Below are 22372 nucleotides of genomic sequence, written 5' to 3'. Positions count from 1 at the left end.
ACGGGGTGACAGTGACAGTAAGACTTTTATTTCTTATGCCTTTTATTTTTTCCATAGAGCCAAAATAGCTTTTTATGGGTGTGATCATAACTTTTGCCTACTTAAAAAGTAAGCCATTCATCTTTCAAAACACAGACACACATAGGGAGAAATGTTCATTTCCCCTTCCACACCTGCCAAATTCCCGATTGAAGACCAGCAATACAAGCCACAATATTAATTTTATAGTATATTTTCCCATTAAATAATATATGTTTTGGGGTTTTTTTTCTTGCCATACCCATCTGGTCTCAGGGCATACCCCTGGCGCTGATGATCAGGGATCCCTTCTGGCAGTATCCAGGGAGTCATATGGGGTTCCAGAAATCAAACCCAGGTCAGACACATATAAGGCAAGCGCCCTACCTGCTGTCCTCTATCTCTGGCAAAAGAAAAATATACAAACTCCTTTCTTCAGTTTTCTATGGAAAGTCCAGAGGTGCTTAGGGGCTATTCTTGGCTCTGGTCTCTGGAGTGACCCCTGGTGGACTAGGGTTGACGGTACACAGGGCAGGCACCTCAACCCTTATATCTCCAACCCACAAATTCTTATGTTTCTGTGAAAAAAATGCCTTCGTTGTCTTTACATATTTTTCTTTAGTTTTGGGGATACACTTGGCTGTGCTCGAGACTTGCTCTTGATTCTGTGCTCAAGGATTGTTCCTGGTGGGGCTCACGGTTCCTGCGGTGGCAGGGATAGAAGTCAGCTGTATTCAACACAATGTACTATCGCTCCTATATTCACATTTGAAGAAGTATAAAACTTTAATGATATAGCTGAGGTACATAAAGACAAACCATAGTAATTTCGTGTATTAATCTATCGTGTGCCGATTTCTATAGTAGTAAGAAATACAGTTCTGCCTGAGGCTTATTATCAATTCATAAGTCAAGAGAAAGATTCAGGAATCCAATCTTATCAGAGGCCCAGGAATTAGAGAAAAATCTAACAATAAACTCATAATCCAGAATTAAAGGATTATTATTTATTAATTTGAGAACAACTCAACAGCCATAATGAAAAACTGAAGTTTTAGTATTTCTTTTTACTTTTTTTCTTATTTTTGATCCATACCAGTGGTGCTCAGGGATTATTCCTGACTCCGGCTGAGTGACAGGAATCATTCCTGGAAGTGCTAAGAGATCCATGTAGTGTTGGGATCGAACCAGGATCAGTCACATATCAGACAAGTACCATAACCGCAATATTACTTTAGTATTGTTTTCTAAATTACTGGGTCATCTTGAAGATCGGTTGCCTTCTACATTACGCCCCACCCCAAAGCCCACTGGGAAAGGGCTCCCTGAGCACAGCACCAGATGGACGGCATGAGCATAACCAGGTGTGGTCTCAAAAAAAAAAAAAAAAACAGAAACAAAAAAGACAAGTCCAGACAGAACTGCTAAAAGTGTGGCTCTGAAACAGTGTGGTTCTGAGAAGTGTGAAATGTGAAAAGTGTGGTCCTTAGCACAAAATTCCCTGGATCTGACATTTGGCATCTTTAAGTAAATCCCCATCCTAATATATGTACTACCCTGGATGGGGTTAGTTATTTCTTAATGATGGGCTATAATGGCCTTCCAATAGAATAAATATCTTTTATGTGTCTCTCTCCAGATGACTGAGGTTTCTCTCCTTGGCTGTGCCAGACCCTCTCCAGAAGGGTTTTATTTACTTTAATTTAAAGTTCCCTCCTCATAAAGCTCTAGGTAGGGTTGGGCCGTACCTAAACCACCATCTTCTCCTGTCACATCACAACCCAAATAAGAGTCCCCAGAGTCCCTAGTCCAGAGTGGTATGGGAGCAGGCCCGAAGCCAGAGAAGGGCTTCATCTAGAATGTGAATCTAGATGTTGCAAAATTCACATGAGCATTCTCAAAATATCATCAGTCGTCTCTGAGGAAAATGAGTAACTTTGGGTTTGAGAACAACAGTAAGATGAACACAGTGAGAATTCTGATGGAAGAAGCCATATCTAGAAACTTGAGTTTGCTTTCCTCTTTCTCATCCATCCAAACTCCTAGTAAGAAGTGAAAGCCCATTCTAAAGAAATGCTGCCCCCTTCAGCTCTCACCACAGGCCAACTTCCTCCTGTAGATGTCAGCTGCAGGCCTGAACAGTCACTTTCCTGAACAAGAAAAGGGCAGCAAGCACCAACATGCATAAATGTCATTATAAAGACATTGACCAAATGTTTAGAAGTTGGATTTTTCTCTAGTTCTCTGACCTTGAGGTGCCACATGAATAAAGTGATGAAGTGCTGACTGAGTCAGTGTAATCTCTTCACTGAGTATAGGAGAGGGATGAGTTCGGAGTGAGCAGGAGCTGCAGGGCAGGAAGTGTGAGTCTCCCCACCACCCTGGGATGCCCTGTAGCACTGTAGCACTCTTTTCCCATTGTTCATTGATTTGCTGGAGCGGGCACCAGTAACATCTCCATTGTGAGACTTGTTGTTACTGTTTTTGGCATATCGAATACGCCATGAGTAGCTTGCCAGGCTCTGTCATGTGGGCGGGATATTCTCGGTAGCTTGCTGGCCTCTCTCAGAGGGACGGAGGAATTGAACCCAGGTCGTCCACATGCAAGGCAAACGCCCTACCCGTTGTGCTATTGTTCCAGCTCTGGGGTGCAGTACAACAAAATGTGCCACCCTGATGTGTCAGTCATGTGTGTGACTCGAGGCTATCAGCAAGGGAAGGAGGGAGAAACCCCAGAAATGTGAGGTCCCAATGGCAGAGGCTCCTACACCCCATTCTGAGGTCATGTTCTCCTTCCTTCTGTGCCTGAGATGTTGGCATCTGAGTTTCTCCTCTATCTGTTCACCCAGCAGCAGAGTGTCCAGTGACAGCCTCCCAGACTTGAGTGCCTGTTCCCTAAAAGAGCTCATGCTCCAGAGCTTTATCCTCACATCAAGAAATCCACAGGGGGCTGGAGCAATAGCACAGTGGGTAGGGTGTTTGCCTCGCATGCAGCGGACCTGGGTTCGATTCCCAGCATCCCATATGGTCCATTGAGCACCGCCAAGGGTAATTCCTGAGTGTATGAGCCAGGAGTAACCCCTGTGCATCGCCGGGTGTGACCCCCGCCCCCCCAAAAAATACACAGGAGGGCTCTACTTGTAAAGCACAAAAGCAAACAAAGAAAAGAAATCTACAGAATCACTAAAGGACGAGCCAGAAGAAAATATAAATATAACTTTTTCATCTGTGGCTCACTAGATTGATTGCTCTCATATCTCTCAGCAAAGTAATCACACAGGCAGCCCCTGATGGAGACAATGACTGGAAGGCAGGCCTGGATACAGATGTGTTGTATTGAAAGGAGCGTGGGTTCACCAAAGGTTAACATGAAGCCAACCTCATAACTCACTTCTCAATGCCCACCCCATATGGGGCAAGCACTGGGTTAGGGAGGCAGCTGTGGATTGATTCGAATATTAGCTTGAGTTATTTCCTCCTGAAGAAGGAAGAATGGGGAGAGGAGCAGCTATGGTGATGAGGTCTCTGACCACGACCTGAAACCTACACCCAACTCTCAGAGTGGACAGGCATGTACTGATTCTGCCAACAGAGCACAAAGATGCATCCTACGTGTGGGTTGGCCCGGTATGCACAGTTGGGGTATTTGGAGCTTCCCTTCAGGATACAGCCTGAGACACATGGGGGAGCTGCTCTGGGGGCAGATGGTGGACCCATTATTGCAGGTTATAAAGCTCTCAAGGCAGAGAACCTCAAACCCTGGCCTGGACACACGCAGAAAAGTGTTCAGAGTGTTATACAAAGCCCGAGTCATGTTCTGGTTTTCATCATTGTGTCGCAGTAGGTGGTGTTACAACTGGAGGGAGCTTGTGGGTCAATGCACTGTCTCCTGAACCTTATGACTCTGTTTCCTGACCCAGGGAAGGATGGACTCACTCAAGCATCGGGGCATCATGGCCAGCAATGGGAACATGCTGAGGAACTTCATCAGAGCTGTGGTAGCCACAGTCGCTGCAGGAAACTGGCCAGCAAAGAGAGAGGGAGGAGGGAACACAGCCCCTGAGGATGAGAACCCCCCTCCCACCTGGGGCTTCCTTGGTCACAGTCTCTCTGCAACACAGTCAGCAATCAGACTCCCACATACACTCAGGAGTTTTTTGCTAAAAAGAACCCAGGGTGCTGCCCTCTAGATGCTGCCTGCAGAAGTGATCTAAATATTGGCAGTCTTGTCTCTCAATACTACAGGTTTCTGTTCTTGGTGTTTTATTTTGGTTTTGGAAATACATTAAAAATCAAATGCACTTTTACCCAATGTTCAGAGAATCATTTTTAGGTAAATCATGAGCCAAATCACATAGCAAAGGTATCACTGTGAATCCAGGACCATGGTTCCCAGAGACCTATTACCCCAATGAGCAGGAGAAACTAGTCCCGTAGCTCACATGCCACCTAATTCCAAAGAGGAGATAAACCTTGGGGAAAATGACACGGGGGCAGCCTCCTTTTCTCTGTAGCCAGTAACTTCACAGAGATCCCGTCCTACACTCAACTGATACTTTGACTGGCCCAGGCTTTGTCCATGCTATCCTTGGCCATTCTGGTTCCTCTTGTCCAACCTTTAAGCAGAAAGAGATCCTGGGACCATCTTGGGTTGTTTTATCTGGGTCTTTAACTTCATCCCATGGAGAACAAAATGACAGGATCCCAGGGTTATAGCCCTTATAATAAAGACAAAGATTTTGGTTTTTAAGCAGAGAAGGGTTGGAAGAGTTTCAGAGGTTTCCCTCTAAAGGAAAAGAAAAGGAAAAAGGTGAGGAATGACCCAAGACACACTCTTTTCAGTGCTTCTTGGGGAGAGTGAGTCTTTGCCAACAGAAGCTTCTCTCACCACCTGAATCTCATCTTTCTGCTGTTCATCTCTCTTCCCCAGGAGTAACAGAGAAAGTCATTCAGCCCTTCCTCCCAACCATAACCAAATGCTGGTGACTTCCTCAGAAGTCATTCTTCCAAGTAGCTCTTGGAGCTTATCAAAAGGCAAAGAACAGATGATCTTAGAAGAAAGAAAGCAAAGCTTCCCCCTTTCTCTATCTCTCTCTCTGTCTCTGTCTGTCTGTCTGTCTCTTTCTCTCCCCCTCCCTCCTTCCCTCTTTCCTCCCCCACTCTTGTGCTCCCCGACCCAGGAATGCAGGAACAGCTTTGACTGGAACTTCATGTCTCCCATTTGGACCTTCTCAGGGGAGCGGAGAAGAGGTGTCCAGCTTTCCCCATCGGGGAGGCTTTCTCAGCTTGGAGAACTGGACGAGCATGGCTACATTGGGAAGAAGGAGCCTCAAGAGTGACCTTAGCCAACTCTAACCTCTTCTTGCCCACACTTAACCCCCACTTTGTGGTATTGAAGAGAAGAGGGTGGCCATTCTGATCTATGGCGAGCACTCATCCTGTGGTCCTATGGTCAGAGCTAAGTAAATACACTAAAGATAAATAAAAATGCAAAATGATTCTTGGGGGAAAATAGATTTGTGCTAACAATAGTCTTCATCACCACTTTGGGTTGCAGTGATGGTCGTGGCTATTTATTTTATTGAGGTGTAATTGTTATATAGAATTACACAGAAACTTACTAAAGAAGTTTGTTTTACTCAACATATTCAACAGATCTCAGCAAACCACACACTGTTCACAATTATTCTTCCTGTCATTCAGTGAACAGGGGTGGAGAAACAAAGAAATTATCTTTCAGGTTGAAGGAACGATATACAGCTTCATGGATGGAATAGAGCTTAGGGAATTTACAGCTTTGAAACCAGTTTTTCATGCAGCATTAAAGTAGTTTCTTTAGAAGACAGGACAGACTTCCCTGCATGTGGTATGGATGGAATATGTCACTCACTCATGGTGCTTATGGTTGCCCCTACAAAAGTAAGGAAGGTAAATTTACTTCTGCTTGCTAAGAAATTTTATACATTTTCAGAAATGAATTAATGTCTCACATTGAATGTTCTATGTCTTATCAGATTTTTTTACATCCACAGGGATTTTTACTGCCTCCTCTTGTCTATATCAGCACAATTACAGATACTTAAGCAGTATTTCTTATGTGTGACCAAAAGCATAAACGTGTCATCTGACACAACTGATGAAAGCCTGCTACTTTGGCAAAGGCCTGTAATAAGTTAGAACATGAAGATCTAAAAATCGCCATTTTTTTCCTAAAAAGTTTCAGCTCAGTGATCCTGGTACCAAGAGGAAGGCTAGCGAGCATCATTTGTAGTCAAGTAACAGAAGGCCGTGATGAACTGAAGATGATCCAAGAACAACCAGCAAGTGGGGAATTTCTGGTGTTCAAGTATGAGCCAGTTTTCAGTTTCTTATGCAGAAGCTACATTCCAGTTTTCTATAGAAAAAGTGTCACCCTCCACAAGGCTCTATCTTTGGTTACGTGGGATTGACTCTACGAAGCTCCAGCAATGGATATGAATGCTTGTGTCTTGTTTATCAGACTACAGTGGCTGCTTCTTAGATGGGCACAGAACCCGGTCAGAGGCATTTCCTAGCAGTATTGAGTCATGAAGGCAGGACTACTCCCCACTGAATTTAATCCTGAGAGAACGTAAAGTTTGGATTTGTTAGAGTGATCTTTCACATCTAGGAGAGATATTTGCCTGATTGTGGAGTGCTGGTGGAGGAAAAAAGTACCTTGGGGGAAAAGAGAATTTGAAAACATGACCTGCTGCTTCACTGAGTTGATAAACCTAATTAAAGCCTTATCTTGCTGCTTTGATTAGTTTAGCTGTACATTTAAGCTCTTAGATCATCAAAAAGATTAAGTATATGGAGTAAAGGAGGTTTCAGTGGCACTCAGTGCCAAAAAAAGATTAGAACAAACTTGGAATGAGATGGTCATTCAATGCTATTTATTCCTTTCCGGACAGAGAACATTTTAGAGTAAAATAGTTTCAGGGCATGAGATACTACTTTTAAACAAACAGAATGAAAATGTTCATCAAACACATAGGGGTGGGGGAGGGGTTGGGTGGCCCTAAGATCAAGGAACAACAAAGGACTAAAGAGAGGTACCAGCTTGCAGCAATATGCTTATAATACTGTTAATGAATTTATATCACTTTACCTCCTTTCAGCACTAAGACCTTGCCCATCCAGAGTGATCATTTTCAAGTATCATTGTCATATCAGTCCCTTTTCTGTCCTAACTGCACTCCCTCTCAACTTGTGGTGAGCTTCCGAACAGGAACCAATCTTCCGGGCCCTTTTTTTCTTCTGTTATGGGGTATTATTCTCATATGATGGGGTTTTATTTTGTTTTCTTTTCTTTAATCCCATAAATGAGTACAATCATTCGATGTCTGTCCCTCTCCCTCTGATTCATTTCAATCAGCATGAGACACTCCATGACCCTCCATGTATAAATAAATCTCATGGGGCCGAAGCGATAGCACAGTGGGTAGGGTGTTTGCCTTGCACGCGGCCAACCCGGGTTCGATCCCTGGCATCCCATATGGTCCCCCAAGCACTGCCAGTAGTAATTCCTGAGTGCAAAGCCAGGAGTAACCCCTGAGCATCACTGGGTGTGACCCAAAAAGCAAAAAAAAAAAAAAAATCTCGTGATTTCAATTTTTCCTAATGACTTCACAGTATTCCATTGAGTAGACGTTCAGAGTTTCTTTATCCACTCATCTGTTCTGGGAACTAGGGTTGTTTCCGGATTCTGGCAATTGTAAATAGTGCTGCACTGAATGTAGGACTGCAGATGGCTTTTCTGACAAAAGTCAGAAAATATGGAGAATGAAAGAGAAGAGATTTAGATGCAGCATTCAATATCAAGTGGAACACTGAGGAAATAGCTCGAAGGGCTGAACTGGGGCTATGCACGCAGTAACCCTGGGCTCTATCCCTGTCTGCATGGTTCTCAGAGAAATGCCAGGAGGACCCCATAATTCTGACTTTCACATTAATCGAAGTCTGTGATTAATTCTGTGCCTGCCAAAGATTTGCAAATAGGGACACAACAATACCCAAAGTGCTGCCCATCTTCCGCAGAAACTCTCACCAACCATCATGAGGAATAACCTTTGCAAAAATGCATTATTAGTCATTAAAAAATAAGGTGAGGGGCTGGAGTGATAGCACAGTGGGTAGGGCATTTGCCTTGCACGCGGCCAACCCACGCGGCCGACCCGGGTTCAATTCACAGCATCCCATATGGTCCCCCGAGCACTGCTAGGAGTAATTCCTGAGTGCATGAGCCAGGAGTAACCCCTGTGCATCGCCGGGTATGACCCAAAAAGCAAATAAAATAAAATAAAAAAATAAGGTGAGACCTAATTTAAGCTACAAAAGCAAAGATACCCAGCAGAGAAGAAACATAAAAACATAATCATCAGAAAAAATGCCTAAGATAATTAATTGAAGTTATTTGGAAAGTTCCTAAGTAGGGAAAACAGGACACTAATAGACAATATAGATAATAATAGCCAAGGCATTCTATTGATACAGTGACCACTTATCCTATGGACACCTGGAAACAAGGGATATCTTACTGTAATCTATTCCTAATTTTGGATAGTGTGGAATGTTTTCCAAGAAGTGGTCCAAGAGAACACTCCCAATGATACTTGGATACCAAGACCAGAGGGTTCAATGGTACAACCCAAGGATCTTGGAATCTTAAGGGTACACCGAAGGATGCTCAAGGGGCTACTCTTATTTCTCTCTTCAGGGATCATTCCTGGCCTGGGATCATACACTACCAGGGACTGAGCATGGGTCCAAGCCTTCAGAGGCCCAATCCTAATATTTACTTACCCATTTCTAACTGTCTTTGATAAGTCAAGCACTCTGTTAAAAATCTATGGGCAGAGTGGTGAATATCATCCTAGGAAGTGGAGCCCCTCCCACCAGACTTACAAAGCACATGGAAAGCTGTCGATCTGTGAAGGATGGCATGCATGAAGATGTTTGCTGCTGTGCACATTTACAACTAGTGGATGTGGGAAATAGGGTGTGGCTCCTCCGTAGAGCACTTGCCTAGGATGTATGAGGACCTGGCATTGCAAGGAATGAAAAAGAAATATGGATTGGAAATTTACCAAACTTGCTCAGAAGGGCATGCACTTTTTAACTAAAAGACTGTGTGGTCCCATCCTGTCCAGCAGGGAGGACCCTTCGTGGGGCTAAGGAGGGGACGCAGTGAATGAACAGACGCAGAGCCAGAAGGAGGAGGAGAGAGAGAGAGAGAGAGTTTATTCACAGCAATTACAATACTTATACCTCTCTGCTGGGAGGGGGTGGTATAGTATGCATGCTTGGACCCCCATAGGAACAGTAGTAGAATGTTGATCAGGCATGGCCATTGGCTAGTGAGACAAATGGTGATATGATAAGATCACAGGAATCCCAAGCAGCCTCCGCTTGACTAGACGATAAGAGCCAAGCTCTGTAAGATGGCTCCCCACATCTCCCCCTGTTTTGTTTTAAATTAAATGTGGTCAGGGGAGGCATTGTCCAGTATCCCTTGTGGCACAAAGACTCCATTTTTGTAGGGAGAGGAGGGAAGGGATAAGTGGAAAGGAAAAAACAGTAGGAGTAATGTGCTCAAGAGAGAACTCGGGCTTCTCCAAGGATGGAGGAAGCTCTACACACATCCTAGCACTGGACATGAAAGCATGAAAGTACACATCTCAAGGGGGGAGATGCAGGCAACACATGTGCTCGGGTACCACATGTGCTCGGCCACATGGGCACAAGCAGCACATGGGCTCAGGCAGCATATGCGCGCACTTCCTTTGTTCAAGGTGGCCTTTATAGGGTTTCTTCAACCTGCCCCCACGTGGGGCTTCTTCCCAGGTAAAGGTCCGTTGCTCAGGAGGTTACCAGGGAAGTTGGGAGTGGTGATGGTCTTCTTTAGGCTGGATCACATTTTAATCAGATTAAGGGAGAGGTCGAGGAAATTCGAGGAACTTCGTGGGGAGGGGTCCAACCTCCTCAGGGTCTGCTGAAGGTCTTATCAGGTCTGTTTTCTATATCCACAAGGTGGGTTAGTCTCAGGATTCTCCTTCCCAGAGACTTTATTAATCTGTTTCATTGCCAAGGGCCTTTCCCTATCTACCTGCCTACATCATATTCCCCCCTAGAGATTTCACCACCTTAAATCTTTAAGGGGAAATGGTCGGTGATCCATCTTCTGAAGCTGCTTCATGCTGACAGAGGGGCGCAGACCCTGCCTGCACAAGGGGTGAAACCTCATGCTACTTTAGTTTAGTGGGCCCCAGGCAATGAACTGGTTGGGATCCTGAAGTTATCTGAAAGAAAAGATCAGATCAATTAGACTGAGGGATGGCACTTTGAAATGATTAGACCCTGGAGATGGGGAAGGTCCTTTCTGACCTAGTAAGGACAAAATAGTTTGCTGTCTTAGAACAGAAGAGTTAGGGTCTGGAGCGATAGCACAGCGGGTAGGGCGTTTGCCTTGCACTGGGCCGACCCGGGTTCGAATCCCAGCATCCCATATGGTCCCCTGAGCACTGCCAGGAGTAATTCCTGAGTGTAGAACCAGGAGTAACCCCTGTGCATCGCCGGGTGTGACCCAAAAAGCAAAAAAAAAAAAAAAAAACAGAAAAGTTAAAGCAACAGGAACCAAAGCAACATAATGCCATACCCATTTCTGTCATAAAAACAATGGAAAAGAATAACTGCTTCACCCATGGTTGATAGAAAATGACTTCTTATGTCCAGATTTTTCTAGTGACCTAGAAGCACCACGTCACTTCTCAGGTTGGAAAAGCTACCTATCCACTGAAGCTATCAATTGGATCCAGTAGATATTTATAGCTTGAATGAGTGTTTGATCATTTGCATGTCATGCTGCCAATCCTCTCCTTGGTGAGTTCCTTGATGCTGAACAAGTGTTAGGAAAGGAAGCCCAGAATTTCCACTAGGTTCATAAATGAAACAGAAAGCACAGTTCTGAGTTCCTTCCCATGAAAGATGGCTTTCACTAGTGTTGGAAGCTTAGTGTAACCCTTTATCAATTTCCTTTTGAAAACCTTGTTCCAATGCCTATTGTTCCTCTTTTGCAGAGTATCTTAGATGAGTATTCTCTGGATGGGGTATTAATCCCATGATGGAACAAGAATTAAGAGCTGTTAAAATTCTAGTTCTCTCCAAATGACTGTGTTCATAGAACTAAAAGTGAATACTTAGATGTCCACTCTTGGTACTATAGCCAATTGACAGGTTGGAGGAAAGCAATTAATTCTGCACTTTGAGCTGAGGTTCCCCCACTGAAGCTCTGGCTTCCAATACCCTGGTCAGACTAGTGACAGCATGTTCAACATTGAGTCCTAAAGACTAGGCTGCTTACTTTACAGTTGATAAAACACATTTTACCTGAATTACCCAAAAGGGATACCTTTCAGACCAAGATTAGAATACATTTACTGGATCACTCTGTAGAATTTGAATCTGATTCTTAAAAAGCAGGTTACAGAAACATGGTTTTCTCTCCACCTTCATTTAAAAATTTGTCCGATGGCTTAACAAATCTGACTTGTTCTTTTGCATAAACACAGCAAGATTGGAGAACTCTCCGTTTTGGGGTACCCCATTTTTTACTGAGAAGTCCTGGGGGTTGGGCTAAAAACAGGAGGCACACCAATAACGGCATTAATCTTATGTGGCACGGCAGAGTTACCCAGGCCTGGCCATAAATGTCCCACGATGAACTGGATGGTCTCGAGCTTTCAGGTTGAACTGGAGGTGGCCTTGGGCCTCATTTTTCATAGATGCATCCTGGCAGAAAGGAGGCCATCCCCTCCCTTCTTCCGGGCTGAGAGAGATCCTGGTTTCCAGGGTTTTTCTTGATGCTGAGAGTAGGCCCAGGCTGTGTCAGTCACACAGATTCCCGTTTTTCTCATTTTCCATAGCAGTGATGATTTCCATTCTTTCCTTGAGCCAGCCGGCCTCAAGGGTCTCCCTGAGGTTTGTAGGGTACTTGAAACAGTACCTGTTAAATACCTGCTCCTGTCATTTAGACCAATCCCTTGACTCTTTCCCTGAAAGAGGGCTTTGGGGTCCCATAACTGATTTTCCTGTCTGCATGAGGGGTAGACCCTATTACAGAGAGGAAAGACTTTAATCTGGATTTATGCAAACCAACATAGTGCTATGAAGCATCAAAAACATACTGAAGGTACAAAGAAGAGAAAAACATTTCACTTTACTCACAGGAGATGCAACGCACCCATTTGTTGTGGGTCCTAGTCAAAGGAGCTAAAATCTGTAGAGAAAAGTGTACAATTTAACATCATATTTAACCCATTCAATCCCATGTTGAAAACCTTGACTTCCCATTAATAAGAGCACTGTACTGGGAGTCCAGTGTACAGTTAAACATGTCTAATTCATTTCATCTCATTTGAAAAACCCGTGATTTTCCACAACTTTTGAAGAATTCAATTATCTAAGAGCATTGTAACAGGAGTCCAAACAATCCATCCAATATCTTTTCCATAGATCCTACCAAAAAACATACTAGAACAATTCTGCCTGTGATTTAAAGAGTTTCTTAAAACAGTGATCAGTTTTTCCTTCAGACACAACCTCAAACCTTCTACACATTCCTTTATATTTATTCTGTCCTGTAACTTTCCTTCAACCCATTTCAAAGTCAATTTCACTTTAACAGGATTCCCTTTCTTTCTCCCACTGATGATATCTACATCCATTATCTTTCTGACTTAAGACATACATCTATATTCCTTATAGTCATCCCACAAGTTTAAATTCTTATTTTTACTGAACTTAGTACAACATGATCTCCCAAATTTGAACACTGGTTACCAATCATCTCGTTTAAGATGACAAAACTACTCTGGAGTACTATTTCAAAAAGCATTACATCAGTTCAACAGATATTCAAAGTTTTAAAGATGGTTACAACTAAAGTTCTTACAACATATTCATTGGGCGAAAGTTCACTTTACATTAGAAATTAACCAGAGACATCTTTGGAACACTCATAGATCACCATGAAACAGTAAGGATTTCACACTTGTGCACAAAGTTCTCTGAGGATCAGTATTAGGTTGATACTGTAAGTTTCAGACTAAGTCCTCAGGCCAGTTCAGCCTGTCCTTCCCCATAGGAGCCCTGTGTTGCTGACTCTTCCTCAGATTTCCTTATGACTTCCAGCTGAGATCTGTTTGTGGTTGAAGTTTATAGGGTTGTGGGGTCTGGGTCAGTACCAGGAGGGTGAAGTTTACTCCAGATGAAGCCATAGCAGGATCAAGAGTACATTAGTAGGTGTTATCTGTTAAAATATAAGCATAGACTTTTCCTCCTACAAGGAGGTTTCCCACTATTTCTTTTTTGTGTGTTCTAATGCAAATATAAGAATCAATTGTTTCCCAAGCCCTTTCTCATTTACAAAGTTGCAAGAACTAGATACTTGGAAGAGTTAAGAAACTGGATTAGCAAGTCTTATCTGCTGGGCAAAAGTGTGATTAGAATTCACTGTTGAGGGGCTGGAGCGATAGTACAGAGGGTAGGGTGTTTGCCTTGCAAGCAGTCGACCCCGGGTTCGATTCCCAGCATCCCATATGGTCCCCTGAGCACTTCCAGGGGTAATTCCTGAGTGCAGAGCCAGGAGTAACCCCTGTGCATTGCCGGGTGTGACTCAGAAAAAGCAAAAAAAAAAAAAAAGAATTCACTGTTGAGGTTAGGGAGGGTCTGCATCTCCAGTCTGACTGAGGCAGAGCTTGCTGAGCTGGGAATGCAGGGGGATGGGTAGATCCAGGGAAATCTTAAAAACTCTCAAACTGACATCTGAGATTAACTCCTTATAACCCTGAGCTACCCTTATAACCCTGAGCTAAGTAGCTTAAAAAAATTTAATTATCAAAAAATCTCAGATCAAATAAAACACTTGTAGGATAAGTTTTGCAACCACTTTTATAACTTTAAAAAACTCATGTTTTAACTAAACCATTACTCTTCGGGCCTGTTTTTACTACAATTATTTCAGCTCACATTCTAATAATCCAATGCAGATGTATATGTACATTGACACAAAAGCAGAAGACCTTTAAACCATCAATTTTTATGAAACATGAGTCAACCTTCTTTGGCTTAAGTTCAATAGTTCTCGTAGCTTAGTTAGTTCGAATCACAAGCATTCTACACCAGATACTTTTAAAAATTTCACAATGCAAACGTGCTGTCGGACACAGAAAAAAGGCCTTTGGTTCTTGCCAAACTTTGGTATTAGCATAAGAAAATACTTGAACTGCCACTGTTTATGAAAACATGAAGAAACGTAATTTTAATGCTTCTGTGCCTCTACTGTTTGTAAAATGGCCTGATTTTTTATTTTTATTTATTTATTTATTTTTCATAAAATTAGTTGAGGCTTGTAAGATAAAGCCTTGCACTCTCTGAATTCTTATTTCACTTTTGGTTTTCTGGCTCTAGTTCTGTAGCTTTTTCTAGATAGTACAGATACTGGAATTCAAAAGAATTTCAACTGTTAATAACTATTAATGTTCTTCCAATAAGAAATTTAGATGAAAAATTTCAATTTCATTGTAGGTGCCACATTCTAATTAGAAATCTTTATTTAAACCTGATCGAACAAGTTCCAAAGGTACCTAGATCTTTTAAATTGCTGGGCTTCATATCACTCTCCCTTGATTTTGTTTGCCCAGGTCTAAGAATTACTGACTTCAAACTAGCTCTAACACTCGAGTGTTCCACAGACAGACAGACAGACAGACAGACAGACAGACAGAGAATAAGTTCACTAAAAACACCACACGTACATGTGCACACATCTGCAGTTGAACTATCGATCTGACCCTTCAGAAACGGCAGGGAGAAAACTGACAGACTGAGAAAGGAAGGAGCAGTCCCCAGGGCAAAGTTAAGCCCTGTCCAAAGAGTGGGTACATTGCTCCCCGTTTCCCTGCCTGACCAGCCAGTTTCCTGCCTGTTAAAAATGGGTCAAGAAAGAGCTTTTGTTGATATAAGCCGGCAAAATCTTTTCAAAATTGTTGAAACCTAAGGTGGTCAGATGCTAGCATTTTTCTTTCTTGGTCAAGACTAGTTCTAAGGCGGGGAACTAGTATCTTCTTATCAGACTTGGGGATAGGCTACCTTAGTGATATACTTTTTCATTCCTGATGTTATTAAACACTTAACCACATGATCTTGCATTTTCCTGCCTTCTCTGCTGATAATAATAAGCAGAACTAAGAGAAAGATAATGAGACAAATACACACACGAAGGGCACACGCACAAAGCACACTCCTGCACTCGCTCGTTCACACTGAGATTCCTGAATCTGCCCTATGGGTGTCCACGTTATCTTTCGTCTTATCCCCCTGACAATGGGGTTGCTCCAATGTACATTGGGCTCTTTCTAATTAGTAGCTGGCAAACTAAAGGCAAAGAAGGGGTGATCATCAGGATGCAAGGGAATTGAAGAAAAGCAGTCTTTTAAATCGAGTACTGTCTTACACATTTCTGAAGGAACAGCTGCTGGGGTGCAGGAGGAGCAGTGGCAGTTACTGAAAAAAGCCTAAGCCTGTGCGGTCATTTTTCACTGGGGCGAAGGCTAGCGGCGCAGGCATGCCTTAGAGGTTTCTTCCTAAATCCTTTCCAGGAGAATAACCAGCCTCGAGGAGCATGTCTAAGCCCTTGGTGGGGTAATCAGGGGCCCGAGAATGGGACCTGGTAGCTGGGAAGGCAGCCACGGGTTTTAAAGCTAGAGTGTGGCAGGGTGAAGGAGAGACCAAGTTTTACCTGCTAGGTCCTTGAGAGAGGCTAGGTCCTCGGGAGAGGGTAGAAGGCTGCAGGGCACTCACTAGTTCCTTATCTACCTGCCTTATTTGAGTGAAAAGTTGGACATATTCCTGCTTCTGTTGGAGAACTGCACGTAAGGCCGCAGTGTCCCGGGGAAGCTGGCGAACTGCCTCACTGGTATTATGTGGGGAATTAAAAAAGGCAGCGGCATGGGACAGATAAGGGGGTGGCTGTTTTTCCAATGAGGGCCAAGAAGCTGAGGGCTGATTCCTCGCTACCTCATCTTCCTGGATAGCCCCGTCCTCCGGGGGCAAGGATTCAGGTTCAGGAGAAGGATCGGGGATACCAGAAATCACAGGATAAAGTCTCGGAGGCGCCTCCACATGGGAGGGCTCAGGTAGGGGAGCAGGATAGTCAGAGTCTATAGTAGTAGAATTTGAGGAGTCAGCCCCCTGCATGGGGGTGGCCTCATCCCCACAGACTGAGGGAGCCTTGAAAACATAGGATAAGCAGGCCATAAAACAAGAATAGGAAAGAAAAGGTCACTGGTAGGCTGTTTCTGCCAACTCGACAGAAATGAAAACACAGGACAAAGGTATCCAACCTTCCACCAGTGACTGTCCTTACTGGAAGGCTGTTTCTGCCAACTCGACAGAAATGAAAACACAGGACAAAGGGATCCAACCTTCCACCAGTGACTGTCCTCACTGGGAGGCTGTTTCTGCCAACTCGACAGAAATGAAAACATAGGACAAAGGGATTCAACCTTCCACCAGTGACTGTCTTCACTGGGAGGCTGTTTCTGCCAACTCGACAGAAATGGAAACACAGGACAAAGGGATTCAACCTTCCACCAGTGATTGTCACAAGAAGGGGGAGACGGGGACACTCATAACTAACCGTTCAGATGCATGTCTGGCCGGTGAGGAACTTAGCCATAGTGGATCAGCCTGAGAGGTGACTTGCGGCCGGTGTCTAAACCAGCACCACCCTAGACCATATGTTCCTCGTGGAATCGCAGACAGCCTAATCGGACTCCATAACCTTAAAGGGATCTTAAGGATGCCAGGTTGTGGAGCCACAGACTCAGTACAAGGACGAGGACGTCCAAGACTGCACAATCACTCACACATACATACAAGACAAGGGAATTCAAGCCATCTACCAGTGACCATCTCGTCCTTAACACGAGACTGTATTCGAGCCCGGTCCCATACCAGAGTGTGTGCCAAGAGAGAGGCGACCCTCAGAGACACGCACTTTTCCGTGAATTCGTCGGCCGACGTGAACCGGACCGGGCGTTCGGTGGTCCCCTATTGCCCCACGCTGGGCGCCAGGTGTGGGGTCCCATCCTGTCTATCAGGGAGAACCCTTCGTGGGGCTAAGGAGGGGATGCAGCTGAATGAACAGATGCAGAGCCAGAAGGAGGAGGAGAGAGAGAGAATTTATTCACAGCAGTTACAATACTTATACCTCTCTGCTGGGAGGGGGTGGTATAGTATGCATGCTTGGACCCCCATAGGAACAGTAGTAGAATGTTGATCAGGCATGGCCGTTGGCTAGTGAGACAAATGGTGAAATGATAAGATCACAGGAATCCCAAGCAGCCTCCGCTTGACTAGACGATAAGAGCCAAGTACTGTAAGATGGCTCCCCACAAAAGACAAAAGCCTTTTGTACTGCAGAGAGTCCATGTTCCTTGCCATCCAAAGCAGGTAAGTTCTCATGAGCAATGTTGGGTGCTCCTCCCCCACCTCTAACAAAAAGATTTTATCAATATCCTTGAGGCACGCTTTTTTCAATCAAATATCAAATTTGCCAGTATTCTTGTAGTCTGTTGTTTCTATATTTATTCCTCTAAAGTTTCTTTAAAAGAAAAGGAGTTCTAAATTCTGTTCATAGATTTAGTGACATAGATCTACCACATAACAACTGCATATATTGAAAGAGAACAATTTGGTAAGTATTGGCATGTGTACATATTCACAAACCACCACCTTATTCAAATGGCAAATATATCCATTTACCCCTGAAGTTTTCTCTTACTATCTTGTAATCCCTTCCTCCTGATTTATTGCCTTCACTCCATCCCAACTTTATTATACAATAAAGTTTTAAAATCAAGTGGAGTCAATCATTCCATTTTGTTCTTTTTTCAAAGCTGCTTTTACTAGTCTAAGTCTATTGTATTTTCATACAACTTTCAAATTATCTTTGTCTGGTAACTTTGACTAGAAATGAATCAAGTCCTGCACTCATTTGTGGAACATAAAATAAAATAATATGAGACTGACACCCAAGGACAGTAGGCACAAGGGTCATAAATATTGCCCCATAGTTGGAAGTTTATCTCATGAGCTGGAGGAGAAGGCAACTGGAATAGAGAAGGGATCACTAAGATACTGATGGTTGAAAGAATCTTACGGGATGGGAGATGTGTGCTGAAAGTAGAGAAAGGACCAAATGTGATGACTTTGCACTATCTCTACTGCAACCATAATGCCCAAAAGTAGAGAGAAAATATGGGGGAAATTGTCTGCCATGGAGGCAGGGAGAGGATTGGAAAGGGGAGGAGTGAGTATACTGGGCACATTGGCGGTGGAGAATATGCACTGGAAGAGGGATGCGTATTTGATAATTATATGACTGAAACTCAAGCATGAAAGCTTTGTAACTGCATCTCATGGTGATTCAATAAAAAATAAATAAAAAGAAAAAAATTAGTCAAATCTATGGATCACTTTGGGGACATCAGTCAGATGAGATTAGGGAACATGAAAGATACTGCTTTAACATAATCATTGATTTCTTTCTGTTGGGGAATACAGAAAAGGGTGCTCAGGAAGTACACCCTGCTGTCAAGGTTACTCCAGGAAGTGCTGAAGAGAACCTGTAGTGTCAAGTCAAGGTTACTCCAGGAAGTGCTGAAGAGAACCAGTAGCGTCTGAGAGACCATGCAGTGCTGGGGATGGAAGTGGTCCTCTTACAAAGCATGTGCTCCAACCTGCTGAGTTGTCCAAAATGTCCCACTTGGCACAGTAACTAAACTATATGCAACTAAACTAAAGCACATAGGTGACTGGAGGGGGATAGTATGGTTCCACAGCATTCGGGATGCAAAGGGACAGGGGAATTTTCTGAGGACCATTTCTAATGGTAGAGAGAACAATGAGAGGGAAACCAGTTGAGACCAAGATCTAATCCCATTTTTGCCACCAATTAGCATTAGGCCATGAGCAAGTCATTGAGTCCTTCTGAGACATCCAGCAAATGAAGGATTTTCATCTGATCAAAGATGGCTAATGGATGACCCCCACTTTCCTCTCTCATCTCTTTGAAAGAAGCTAGTATTCATCTGCACTAGTTTACAAGATTTTCTACTTGAACTGGACCGGCACTTCTTATTAGAGTTGGCACAAATGGAAATGATCTTCCTCAATTTGATGATCTCTTACATCCCTTCTGGCTCCCAAGCATAAGGTTCAACTACCAACTGGGAGATGACCATTTTTCCCATCCAGTAATAGTTCATTCACAGTAAAACAAAACCAGCACCAGGGGCCTATGCTATCTCAGGGACATAAGTGCCTGCCTTTGCCAACATGAAACTGAGTGTTCAATCTGGTGTTGAACATGTCTGAGCACGGTCCCCTGGCTGCTCAGCTGTCTGGGATCTCTAATGCCTGACCCCTGCAAACAACTTCCAGCTGTGCAGCACAGGCGGGTGTGTGTTTGGGACCACAGCAAGGGTGCATCCCCAGCGAGCACCACTAGTGTGTGAATATGAGACCAAGAAATGCAACCCCAGGCAGACTGTGTGTGAATACCACGGCGACTCCTGGTGAGAATGTACAGAAGAACCACAGTCTGTGTGCAACTCTAGGACCACCACCACGAAAACAGCAGACCTAACCTGTCATCCAGATGTTTGGGGAGGATGTGGGATCCCTGGTAATCACAGTCACAGTCACGACAAAGAGACTGAGGAGGACAAAACCTCATCAGTTTACCATAATCATCTCATTGGCTCCTGCTCTCCACCCAGAAGTCATTCTATGCTTTCTATGTCCAAATTTTGGTATTTCAGCTTCTCTGTCAGTTCATTCAGTAGATGGAAATCCTGATTGTGTCCCAGACTGGAATTCTGTGTGACCCCCAAATAGCCATACATAATAACTCTCTCCCTTGGCTAGAGAGATAGTACAGCAGGTGAAGTCTTGCCTTGCACAGTTGACCTGTGTTCAAACCGTGGTTCCACCAATAGTCTCCCAAGTCCTGCCAGGAGGGAATATCTGAGTACAGGCAGGAGTCAACCTGCACTGCTCAATGTGGCCCCAAAACAATAAACAAAAGAAAACAAGGTTTTATCCTTGTATCAAGAAATTTACAAGAGCCTTGGCATACAGCGGACGTGTTCAATCCCTGACTTATATGGTTTCTCATGCAGCCCTGGTATCACTGGAGCATGCATCGGTGATAGCAGAACCTTGGGGTGTAGCTCCCAGACCTCTTGTCCGCCACTGGGAGGAAAAGAAGGAAAAAAAGAAATATGGAGGAGGGAGGGGTGGAAAGATAGAGGGAGGGAGGAAAGAGGGAGAGAGAGTGGGAGTAAGAAAGAAAAAGAAAAGGAAGGAAGGATGAACAAAAGAAATAAATCTTTAGAAAGAACACAGTCCCTCCTCCCTCATTTTATGAGGTGACTAAAATGATGAATTAGAGGGATCGATATGGCGACCGAGGGGGACGTGGAACTGGAGTTGGAGACGGAGACCAACGGCCCTGAGAGGCCTCCCGAGAGGCCTCGGAAGCATGACAGTGGTGCGGCAGACCTGGAGCGAGTCACCGACTCTGCGGAGGAGAAGGAGATCCAGAGTTCCAACCTGGAGACGGGAGAAGGAACCAGCAAAAGTCACCATCAAGAAGGAAGACCTGGAGCTGGAGCTGATAATGACAGAAATGGAGATCTCACGAGCAGCTGCAGAACGGAGTCTGAGGGAACACATGGGCAACATGGTAGAGGCTCTTATTGCCTTAACCAACTGACCGGTGCATTATCAGGTTTATCTGGTGGATTAATTTATTTCAATAAAGAATTTTTTTTAAAAAAATGATAAATTAGAGTAAATAAGATGTATTTGTTCCATCCGTGGCTCATCCAAACTAATCAGATTTACTACCCTCACCGTCGCAGAGAAGTAATCACACGGGAAGCCCCTGAATAAGGACAACTGCAGGAAAGCAGGTTAGTTGTAACTGCATTTTATTGAAAAAGAAGCAAAGGATGGTTAACATGGGACCACCTCACAGCCCACTTCTCAGCCCCAAACCACACAGGACAAGCATTCAATCAGGCTCTACTTGAGTTATTTCCATGGGATATAGAAAGTAAGAGGGGAGAGAAGCCATGGGGATGAGGGTTTCACTGGGGTGGACCATACACCAAATGGTCCAAATGGACAGGCAAGGGTGGGGTTTGATCATTACAGAGCACTACAATGTGAGCTCTGACTAGGTTGTTTCGATATTCACAGTTAGGATATCTGGATCCGCCCCTCAGGTTACATTTTGTGACATACATAGCAGAAACGCTCTTGTGACAATTAACAATCCCATTCCTGCATGCTGTAAGCCTCTCACGGCAAACAGCCGTGGCTGACAATGGGGCTGTATGCACAAAGGAATTCGACTCTTTGCACGAATACTCATTTATGTGCCGTCTTAACATCATGTCGTCACAATAGGTAGTGTCGGTGCTGGGAGGAACTGCTCCGACTATATGCTGTCTCATGAATCTCTGAGCAGGCGTTTCCTGGCTCAAGGAGCATCGTGGTCCCAGCAGCATCAGGGCCAGCAGTGGGAACAAGATGAGGGACTTCTTCAGAGCCATGGTGACCTCCATCGCCTGCAGAAACCTGGCCAGCAAAGAGAGAGGGAGGAGGGAACACAGTCCCTCAAGATGAGAACCCCATTCCTATCTGGGGCCTCCCTGGACACAGTCTCTCTGCAACTCAGTCAGCAAGACCCCTCTCTGCCTGCAAGAATTTATAAGCAACCAGACTCCCGGGTACACTCAGAAGTTTTTGATGCCCACTTGCTAGAAAGAGTCCAGTCTGCCTTCTGGATGCTGACTGTGGAAGTGACCTAAATACTGGCATCTTGTCTCAGCACTACCGGTTTCTGTTCTTGTGATTTTGTCTGGTTTGACTTGAAAATACATTGGGAAATCAAGTACACTTATACCCAGTGTTCAGAGAATTCTTAGAGAATCTTTTTAGATAAATCACAGGACAAATCATATTCCAAAGATGTTACCACGAATCCAGGACCATGGCTCACAGAGCCCTATTGTCTCACAGATCAGGAGAAACTCAGTCCAGTAGCTGACATGGGCATCAGAAACAGATGTCATTGAATGCAGAGAGGAGATATTCCCTTCCCTGGGGAGTGGCATGGTGGCAACCTCCACCTCTCTGTAGTCAGTGCAACTCACAGGGATCCTGTCCTACACTTAACTGATGCTTGACCTGGCCAAGTTTT

General features: G+C 44.2%; 1 pseudogene; it reads left to right on the top strand.

Annotated features, from left to right (window-relative positions):
• Window positions 1-20561: 20561 nt before the first annotated feature.
• On the top strand, window positions 20562-20920 carry LOC101554742 (huntingtin-interacting protein K-like; annotated as a pseudogene).
• The last annotated feature ends 1452 nt before the right edge of the window (window positions 20921-22372 follow it).

This window comes from Sorex araneus, chromosome 3 (assembly GCF_027595985.1).
Source record: "Sorex araneus isolate mSorAra2 chromosome 3, mSorAra2.pri, whole genome shotgun sequence".
NCBI classification, from domain to species: domain Eukaryota; kingdom Metazoa; phylum Chordata; class Mammalia; order Eulipotyphla; family Soricidae; genus Sorex; species Sorex araneus.
Note: the sequence above shows the minus strand (reverse complement) of the source record. Positions and strands in the feature narration are given on the sequence as shown.